The sequence below is a fragment of the Amblyomma maculatum genome, unplaced genomic scaffold (genome assembly GCF_055883805.1).
Source record: "Amblyomma maculatum isolate TAMU_Amacu unplaced genomic scaffold, ASM5588380v1 scaffold_41, whole genome shotgun sequence".
NCBI classification, from domain to species: Eukaryota; Metazoa; Arthropoda; class Arachnida; order Ixodida; family Ixodidae; genus Amblyomma; species Amblyomma maculatum.
Window position 1 is genome coordinate 343,374 of NW_028146766.1, and position 10,580 is coordinate 353,953.

Below are 10,580 nucleotides of genomic sequence, written 5' to 3' on the forward strand. Positions count from 1 at the left end.
ACAAAATAATACGACTACATAGAAAATAATAAATAAAATAAAAAACTTTTATTACCAATTATGGAATCGAACCTCGGCCCTCATGGTCTTTAGACGGGCACCTTAACCACTACTCTTTTTTTTTTTTCAGCATGGTGTTTATTACATGCTTTTAAATTCAGCGTAGAGTTATAAACATTATTTACAGAGTAATCAGCCTGTAGGCGAAACGTCCAATTGGAACATACAACACAACACCACTCAACTAAAATACGACTTAGCACAACTTCACTAAAACGGTGGCAAGTAAAGACAACACATCAAAAATGGCAGCCAGTCAGGTTGATGGTCACTATCTTCGTAAGTGTCTCTAAGCTGGTGTACCATCTGACCAAAATGAGTAGCGGGGGAGATTAGAGGTTCAGCATTCCGGTCCAACATACGAGTTTTCCATGGGCTGTGCAGTCCATGGAGGAAGATCATGTCAAAGGATTCGTGGTCATGTTTGGTGGTTATCAAATAACGCACATGGTGGCAATTCAAAATAAAGCCTTTCTTCAATGTTCTTTACAGAACGTCCCAAAATAATATTGCATCTTTGCAGGCAATAAACCAGTGTTCGATGGTTTTAGGTGTATCACATAACCGGCAATTAACAGAAAAAACGAAAATATTTTTTTCTGAAGCCACACTTTAAAAGGCAAAACCTTGGTATGAAGTTTAAAGAAAAATGTTTCAGTAGAAGGTGAGATCAGCATTTTGCGCACCCTTTTTAACACATCATGCTCCATATTATTGGAATTGAGTGAACGATGTAAGGGAGGCGGGAACAACATAGATATGAAATTATGGTATATATTTTTCCGTGAAACAAAGAATAAGTACTCATAAGAAAAGCAAACCGCCAGAAAACGCACTGAATCGTAAATTTCTTTCATGAAACCACATAAAACCAAACCAAGAGACCACTAAGTTTGGAAGAAGGTTCACTAGATTAGTGTGCAGGGATGCTCTGGTAATTGGATGGGAGCTATTACGGAAAAAGAAGCAACGAGCTTCTAACTGTCTGATATAGATATGTGTCAAACCTAGTCCGCCAGCACAAACAGGCCTGAATAAGTTATCGCGCCTCATAGGCTCAAAACTGGACGACCATATGAGCGTCGCAAACGTTCTGTGAAACCTGTGGATTTAATTCCTCGCGCAATGGAGTACCTGTAAAAAAATAAAGTTTTGTAGCCAGAAACATGTTACATGCCTGTGCTCGACTAAAATTGATAGGCAGTGCGGAACAAAAGTCTGAGCATAGCTTTTGAGTGCCGTGACCCGCTCTTTCCGGTAACGTCCACTAAACTTGAATGCATGAAGGGGAATCGAAGGTATTTAGGGGGAACACGAGACCATTCAATTCCAGCATAATAAGTCGGCATTGCTCCCCATGAACCGAACCATAGATCCGAACTCTTAGACTTATTCATTTGAGCGCCAGATACAATCCCAAACAGCTCAATGATGGTTATAATTTTGTCAATGCTGGGTTTTTCTGTGCAGAAAAACGCCAAATCGTCGGCGTACGCAAGCCCTTTCACTTTGTTACTGAAGGCAACATAACCATGGATACTGTGGTTTTGCAGTACACTCAAACAAAGTGGTTCTAGGTAGAGGGCAAAGAGCAGCAGTGACATAGGTCAACCCTGCTTCACGGACGATCGAATTGGCACAGGCTTTGAGAGATCACCGTTAACAATCAAGCGAGTGGAACAGTTGTCGTAACAAAGTTGCACCCCTTTCAGTACAGTTCATTCATCATTTGCACGCTCGAGAAGAGAAAATAGAAACGAATGCCGACACGATCAAATGCCTTCGCAAGGTCAATCTGGAGTAGAGCAAGCTGCTCATAAAAGCCAAAGTAATATTCGATAATTGTACGTGCAATATGCATGTTATTTTGTATGGAGTGTCCACTCAAGCCACACGTCTGATGAGGGCCAATGAGAACCGTCATGGCATACTGTAAACGATTCGATAGAACTTTTGCAAAAATTTTGTAGTCCACATTTGCCAACGTGATTGGCCTATAGCCATCGACTGAGAGCAATTTTTCTTTATCCGTACTCTTTGGAATTAAGACTGTGTGTTTCCTAGTAAAGGACTGAGGAAGGAACCCCACATCGAAACCTAAAGCGAAGATCTGCAGCAAGATAGGGCTCAGCAAAAGTTTAAAAGCTTTGTAAAACCCGCACGATATGCCATCAGGGCCAAATGTTTTGGAGAGGGGTAATTGGTCAAGTGCGTGCTCTATTTCTTCCAACGTGAAAGGGCCATTGATAAGAGCACAGTCTTCATCTGATAAAGGCGTTATAAGAGCTTTAAAGTTAGCTAGTAGATCCGAATTAGAAGTAGCAGAAGCGTCACTGAACAGTGTCGTGTAATAGCTCACAAACACAGAGATTTGTCACACGTTTTCTTTACTAGGGTGCCTTTGGACATCATTCCCGGTATCAATTTGGCCGTAGCATTACGGTGCTCATCAAATAGAGCTTGTCGCGTAGGGGTTTCAGGGTGCAATGCACGATTTGTACGAGATGGAACTCGGGCGCCCCATGTATCTTGCAGCGTCCTGTTTTTGTAAGTCACACTTTACCCTAGCAATTTCGTCTAAATATACTCCAGGTGCCTCACATTCTAATTCATAGAGGTAATACAAACTCTTATGCAATGTCCTCTCTTGTAATTTCCTGTAAAATGACCTAACAGACGCAATTTCAATAGATATATCCGCACCTCCTGTTTAAACAGCTCCCATGCAGCAAATATTGGCATGGCACCTGTCAAACACACTTGTAGCTGGGAGCGTATCCGAAAGGCAAACGCCTGATCATTTACAAGTGAAGAATTTAGCTTCTAAAGCTCCCATTGCGGCCTAAATTTTGAACAGTAAGTTCTCCCGAGCCGAGAAACCACCACACAATGATCTGAAAACGAAACCGCTACAGTTTCACACAACAAATCACGGGAAATCAGCGTGGAAGAAACAGAAATCTTGTCTAGGCGCGCGTGGGACCTCCCCTGGATATGCGTGAATAGTGGAGTTGCATGACATGAGGCCCCTGTATCAATGAGTCCTGAATCATCTATAACACGCGACAACACTTCGCCACTTCTGTATCTGTGTACACTAGGCCCAGCACGATAATTCATGCAACATACACAATTAGTCTCCCATTAGCACAACATTCTTATCACAATCTAGGAGGTTAGTCATGGCTTCAAACGTATCAACACGCTCAGCTGCACTATTAAAAGCATAAATGTTGATAAGTCTTCATGGCTTCCCGTGGAGCAAAAAATCACAACTCATTAGCCGCCCATCAGAGTCAGTATAGTAAGATAACCCAGAATAATGGAGAGCCCTTCGCAGAAATAGGAAGCTACCCGCCGAAAAACCAATAGCATGCGTCACAATAACATTGTAATCAGACAAAAAGGGTCCTAGTGCCCTCTCTGTGTCCTGTTCACTCAATCTTCGTTTCCTGGACGGCGACAAAATCAAGCCGCCTGCTGCTGAAAAGTCGACGAAGTTCCACCTGCTTCTGATGAGACCTAAAGCCTCCCACGTTCCAAAATAACGGCTTGAGGGGCAAGTTGGTGCTGCATCGTATTCAGAAATGTGGCGCAACAAACACAAACACAAGAGAAGATACACAACACACACGCACATTCAGCGTTGCAAACACTAGCTCCTCAGAGGTCGCCATGGTGACCACACAAGGACTAACTAGGCTTGCATTTGTCTCTCCGGAGACGGCGACGTCGCCTCCGGACCTCCACCACGACTGCGGGAACGCGAACGTTGGCACTTCCCCTTGTGTTTTGACGTGCGCCGGCGGCGGCGATGCTTCGCGCTTACCAGATCATCATTTTCACTCGCGTCAGATGCGCATTTTCTCTTGCGCTGATGAAGATGCTCTTCAACAAGAGGGACGGCCTCAGCTGCAGGTAGAGTGGGCTGACCTGCAAGCTCTTCCTCGGCGTTGACCTCCGTGGCTGGAGTAACCGGGGCGGTATCTTTGGCAGCATTAGAACAGGTGGCAGGCTCCTTATCATGTGCCGGATTCGGCGTCTCATATCGAAGCAGCGTCTTACTTTCCTTGGAGTCACCTTGAGGAACAACCGTTGTATTAGCTGTGGTAGCCGTGTCCACAGTAGCAACTGAGAGGACACCAGCCGCGTCAAGCACTTCTGTGGCGTCCATAATATGCTCTTGTATGACGTCTTCCGGTGGCCGCACACAATGCCGCAACTTGTACGCATAGGTAACGATGCACTCTTCTACGGTGTGACCGAACCGTCGGCAGTCGTCACAATGCGGAGTACGGCAGTGCCTACGGATGTGGTCAACACGGGTGCATCGGAGGCAGAGCGGTGGCCTCCCTGGTATTAAAACAAGGCTCTGTATACCACAAATAGTCAGTGCATGCGGGACGTCGCCAACGCCGACTCCTTCAGCGAGAGACACAACATCATCCCGGTTCAGCGTTCTCAAATCTTCCATGTCCGCCACTTTAAAATTTTCCGTCGAAATGGAAGTCACCTTCCCGTACGCCTGTAGTGCCTCACGTATGAAGGCATCTTCCAAGCGTTCGGGAAGCCACAGAAGATTCAATTTCACCACGTTTTGGTTCTGGGTCCACAACGACACAACGGCGGCTCTTAACGACAAGATCACCGCAAGCCACCAATTTCTCTTTCGATTGTGCAGACTTGCAGGTGACCATCCATACATGAGACATTTGAAATTGGCCAATTGAACTAATTTCCTTGAGGTCCACAACATTCTGACGGGAGTCTCTGAAGTCTTGTGCCCGGTACGGGCGTCGGGCAAGGTCCGCATGCAAGAAAACGGAGTCAGCGACCAGCTTACCTGCTGGGAGACGGGGCAAAACAATCCGGTATTCATTGCTGCTGGCATTAGCCTGAGCAGTACCTCGTCCAGAGGCCGATTGAAGCCTTTGAGTTGAGAACATCGCGAAACGCAACCGCTTTGAACAGCGTCTTCGTCTTCTTCACTACTCTGTATACAGTGGTTTAGAGTTACAATGGTTGTTATTCAGTATGTGTAGCTAATTTTCCTTTTTCGTACTTCGTATATTTTTTTCGCTGTAGAGTTGATGGCCGTAATTCACTGATCGCCCTTTAAACACGCTGAATCTTTTTCCAGGCTATCACGATGGTTTACGAATGTCTCGTATTTTTATAATGCGTCGCTTTATTGCAGGCAAACCTCAAGATATAATTTTCTAGTGCTGATGTGTTTTTCATCGTCTACGAACGCTTGTAAGTTTTCCTACATACAGAGATATCCGGTGCACTAAATACTTTTAATACAGGGCGTTTCAGCTTGACGTGCTACGAGTGGAGCCGCGACGTCAATGAATACACTTCCAATGAGCGGTCTCAATACGTAAACATTCGAGAACGCGTCGCCCGGTGCGCGGCTATCTGCGCGTCTTTCGATGGTCAGCGATGTTTGTTTATTTTATATCGAGCAGTTTTTTGTCATTGCTAGCGAAACGATACGTTCGTGCTTCCACTTTCGTGTTGAAGGTGGCAGATCTTCAGTCGCAGATATGAAGACGCACCGCAAGATCGTACGAGCTGCAGTGACTGTTGCACGCCCAAAAGCAACGCGACGCGCGTACATGCTTCCTAGTGCACACTTCAACGGCTTCGTATTTTCGAGGTATTTGTGAAACAATGCGTGTCTTCGTATAGAGAATAGTTCTATATGTTTGGTATCATGCTTATTTAGTGCGCTGGCGTGTCTGGCATGGTCATTCTGGTTGCGTTTCATCGATCGGCCCGGCTTCTGTTCAGAAGTGGAAAAACTCTGCCCGGTATCAGTTCCGGAAATGACACGTTCGTCCGGTTTTTGGTTAATTGATACAGGCTTAACCGAAATTAAACCGCGCGGAGCTCTCATTTCAAAAATTCCTGTATAGTCCGCGGCCTTTGTTTCACAAGAAAAACTGGACGCCAGGCTGCAAAAATCATGCAGAGCTACAGAATAATACAATAATATTTGAAAACGAAAAAAAAAGAATAAAAAGACAGAAAAATGGAAAAGAAAAAAATTTGCGCGTTTTTTAGACTTCGGTCTTCTCGGTCAGCAAGCACGCACTTTAACCCCTACACCACGGAAGCATACGGAGGCAGCGGTTATATTTCTGCTTATGTAGTCTACACTGCTCTTTCGTAGTTTGTGTATTTTTGTAGCCTGTAGAATTTGTGGTTGTAATTGAACGATCGCCATTCAAACACGCTGAATCTTTTTCCGGGCTATCACGCAGGGTTATCCGTGTCCCGCATCTTTACAATGTATCGCTTTCTTGCAGACAAACCTCGGGATGTCACAATTTACTAGTGCTTATGTGTTTTGTCATCGTCTTCGAACGCGCGCAATTTTGCTACATATAGATATATGCGGTGCACCAACTCTTGTAATACTACTTGTTTTAGCTTCACCTGCTGCCAGCGGAGCCGCTACATCAATGAACTTACTTCTGACCAAGTGTTTTGCGTACGTAAACACTCGAGGAAGCGACTCCCAATGTCCGGCTGACCTGTGCATATTTCGATTGTCAGCGATATGTTTCATTTATTCTCGAGCGTATTTCATCCTCGCTAACGAAACACTACGTTCTTGCTTGCACTTTCGCGTTGAAGGTGGCAGATCTTCAGTCGCAGATATGAAGATGCACCGCAAGTTCGTACAAGCTGTAGCGACTGTTGCACACGCAAAAGCAAAACGCGATGCGTTTGTGTACTTGCTAGCGCACCCATCTTCTTATCTTCTAGGTATTTGAGAAAAAACGCGTACTCCACATATACAGAAAAGTTGTAACGTATAATATGTATGGTTTCATGTTTATTTAGCACAAAGACATGTTCCGACGTGGTCATCCTGGTTGAGCTTCACGATCCGCCCGAATTGTGTTGAGAAGCGAAAATACTCTGTCCCGTATCAGTTTCATTCATATCGGGTTTGTCCGGTTTCTGTTAAACCTGACGTGGCCTGTCTTGTGTATGAGGTCAATACAGGACTGGTCCGCCATTTCATATCCATACCGGACTGGGATGTCATGTATGAGATGCATAATGGAAATGGTCCGCCCTGTATTAACTCTATACCGGACCGTACCGTCCGGATTCAAACTCATACCGGACATGACCTGTCCGAAATAAACCCGAGTAAGCTTCGTACAGGACTGGTCACACCGGAATGAAATTTATACGGGATAATACAGGAGCGGTTCAATCCCGTTTGTCGCGATATGGGATTTTTCTCTAGGGGAAGCACATGTAGCCGCAGCGGTGGCTCTGTAGCTTTGGCGTTCGGCTGCTAGCTGACCCCAAGATCATCGGTCAAATTCTTGCAGTGGTAGAGAATTTTTATGGGAACAAAAAGCAAATATACCCTGGTTCTGTGCAACGTCGGTGGTTTAAATTAAACGGATCCCTCCACGAGGGAGATTACGCATATTCCATGTGCAGCTTCAGAACATACAACAATGCACACCATTCCATATCAAGATAGCCCCACATGGTTTAGAGTCTATCTCATATCGTTGCCCAAGTTAGTCATGAGAGGAATGTAGACATAGGTAGAGTTTGAAATGCCAGAGTCCACTTAGTGTAAGCTTCCGTACAAGCTTAGTACAAGGCGATGCTTCATGGCGCCTGCCTTCTTGGTTCGTTTACTGCTTGCACTCTACTATATTTTGAAAGAATTTCAAAATTAATTAAACTTTGTAATGATGTACCTATGACAATGACTAGTCTACTTTGTGAACAACAGCTGTGAGTACACTTAAGCTCCGCCATCAAGGGCTGCGTGCATGTAGTCTTTGCTCGCTTATTTACCATTTATCAATCCCCAAATTCCTGCCTCTAATATATCATGCATATTGATTAGGTACAGTACAAAGTAATTACGTCCTCCAGCTACCGGTCGTCCCTATTGCAAAAACCAGTGCCACTGGTCCCAGCGCCCCAGCGCCATACCTGATTATGGTCCCAGTATGACGCTGGAAACTGGGCGCACTGGAACGCGGCATACTGACGCTTTGCACTGGCGGCACTGTTCGCCCGGAGAAAAAAAGGCGTGAGATAGAAATTAAAAAGTAAAAAGAAACGAAACAAGTTAGGTCCATAAAAAAAACCTAAAAACTGAGTAAAATAAAGAAAAAAAAATGACAGCACCAAACGCGCTTCGAACTCAGTCCCTAGGCACATACTAACCCGTAGCTCAGCACGCTAACCACTTGGCCACGCCGTGAATTTTTTTTTCTTTATTGCATGGAAAAACTTCCGTAAAAAGGAACAACTCCACTTACTTAAACATGTCCATGTCTAAAGTTACCGGGCTGCTTAATACGAGCCCGTCATATCCTCAGCCCGACAATGCACAATCATTAGAACATCAAAAGTCTGGGAGACATACACATGCGTCTAGATACGGCATCCAGTTTGGAGGTTCTTCACGTGCAGCATATACACTTCTCACCAAAGCACACTGCTCCCGAAACACGGATTTCGACGATCTTGGTGGCTCTGCATGCCTGTCGATCATGCGGCTTTTCCAAAGGCTGAACAGTCCCATCAACACAAATAGATCGTAAGGCACGACAGAGTTTTTGTCAGGAGGCAAAAATCTAATTGTATAAGGCGTAATTTCAATGTCCTTTTTAAGAGTTCTTTGTAGTATGTCCCAAAAACACATAGCATCACGGCACAGAATAAAGCAATGCTCAATTGTCTCAGGCACGTTACAGAGACGACAATTTACCGACCAGGGCACAAACATCTCCTTATTGTGAAGAAATGTCTTGACAGGCAACGTCGCTGTATGTAATTTGAAAATGAAGGTTTTTGCAGCTGCCTGAATGCACATTTGGCTAACACGCTTTAGAACAGTGGTGTCCTAAAACCCCAGATAAGGCTGCCGATACAACGGTGTAGGGAACAGACTCAGTGAGAGCCTGGGTCATCTGCTTTCTCGAGAGGCTATACAGGTAATCTACAGAGAAACGCACAGTGAGAAAATTGAAAGTGTCAGCAACCTCCTTAAGGAGTATCCATAAATGCCCCTCACGAGCCTGCCCAGTTGGTGCGAATAAGTAAGGCAAATGTGGACTAAGGCGCCTTATGAGCACAGTTACAAGAAACGGATGGTTTGCCGATTTGAAAAAGAAAAAACGGGAGACAAGTTGATGCACAAACAAGTGAACAAGGCAAACTCCACCAGACTCTAAGGGAAGAAACAAGTTGTCATGCCGCATGGGCTCCCATTGAGAGCGCCACACAAATGTTGCAAATATTCTGTGTATAACTTGTACTTTGCTCCTCGCACAATGCAGGACTTGAAGGACATACGCAAGCTTTGCAAACAAAAATATGTTATAGACCTGTGCCCTAGCAAACACTGAGAGTTCCCTACCCATCCAAGCCTGCGTTTGTCGCCGCATAGGCACGATTTGTGAATCCCAGTAGGCTGCGCTGTTACGAACTTGGTGCAGCGGAACCCCTAGGTACTGAAGAGGACTACAGTCCCAGCATATGCCTCCAAACTGGCTTGGTCTAGTGCCCCAGTGTCCCAACCAAAAACCTTTGGATTTATCGAAATTAAGGGCCGCGCCTGATACATCGCAGAACTGTTCAGCCAAGTGTTCAAGTACACTCTTTTCGTCAGAACAAAAGAGGGCGATATCGTCCGCGTAAGCTAAAATCTTAACTTCACATTGAGCCAGAGAGAAACCATGGATGGCTGCACTGTTAATTACACTGAGACAGAGGGGTTCCAGATATAAGCCAAACAACAGTGGAGACAGTGGCCATCCTTGACGAACAGATGATTCCAGTGGTATTGGTTTCGTTAGCTCCTGATTAACAATTAGTCTTGTATACGAGTTCATATAGCACAGCCTTATGCCTTTGAGCAAAACGTCACCAATGTTTGCATTCTCCAAGACCGCGAACAAGAAATTGTGCCGAACTTTATCAAACGCCTTCGCCAGGTCAATTTGAATCAGAGCTACTTGGCCTGTCTCATCTGATACTGTCTCGATTACTGAACGTGCAATATGGATGTGTGTTTGAATACTGCGCCCTCTGATACCACACACCTGATGCGAACCTATCAAGTCCATGATAACCAGGTGCAAACGAGAACAAAGGACCTTGGCAAAAATTTTGTAATCAACATTACAGAGGGAAATTGGACGATATCCTTCAACAGTTTTCAACCGATTAGTATCTTTGCTTTTGGGTATTAATATTGTGTGGCCTGAATAGAAAGTGGGAGGCAGGAAACCCACATCATAAGATGCTTGGAATACTTCCATCAAAACAGGCATTAGGCAAGGCGAAAATGTTTTATAAAATTCGCTAGTAATACCATCTGGGCCAGGAGATTTCTGGTTCTGAAGGTCTGAAATGGCTGATTTAATTTCTTCCAAAGTGATGGGTCCCTCTACTACAGCACATTTCTCATCGTCTAGTCGAGGAAAGTTCTCAAGTAAGGAATTATAATCGAAACCCTG

At 44.8% G+C, this 10,580-nt stretch overlaps 1 pseudogene; it reads right to left on the reverse strand.

The window, feature by feature from the left end:
• Positions 1–400: 400 nt before the first annotated feature.
• LOC146170809 (uncharacterized) lies at positions 401–8,140 on the reverse strand (annotated as a pseudogene).
• Between the last annotated feature and the right edge of the window lie 2,440 nt (positions 8,141–10,580).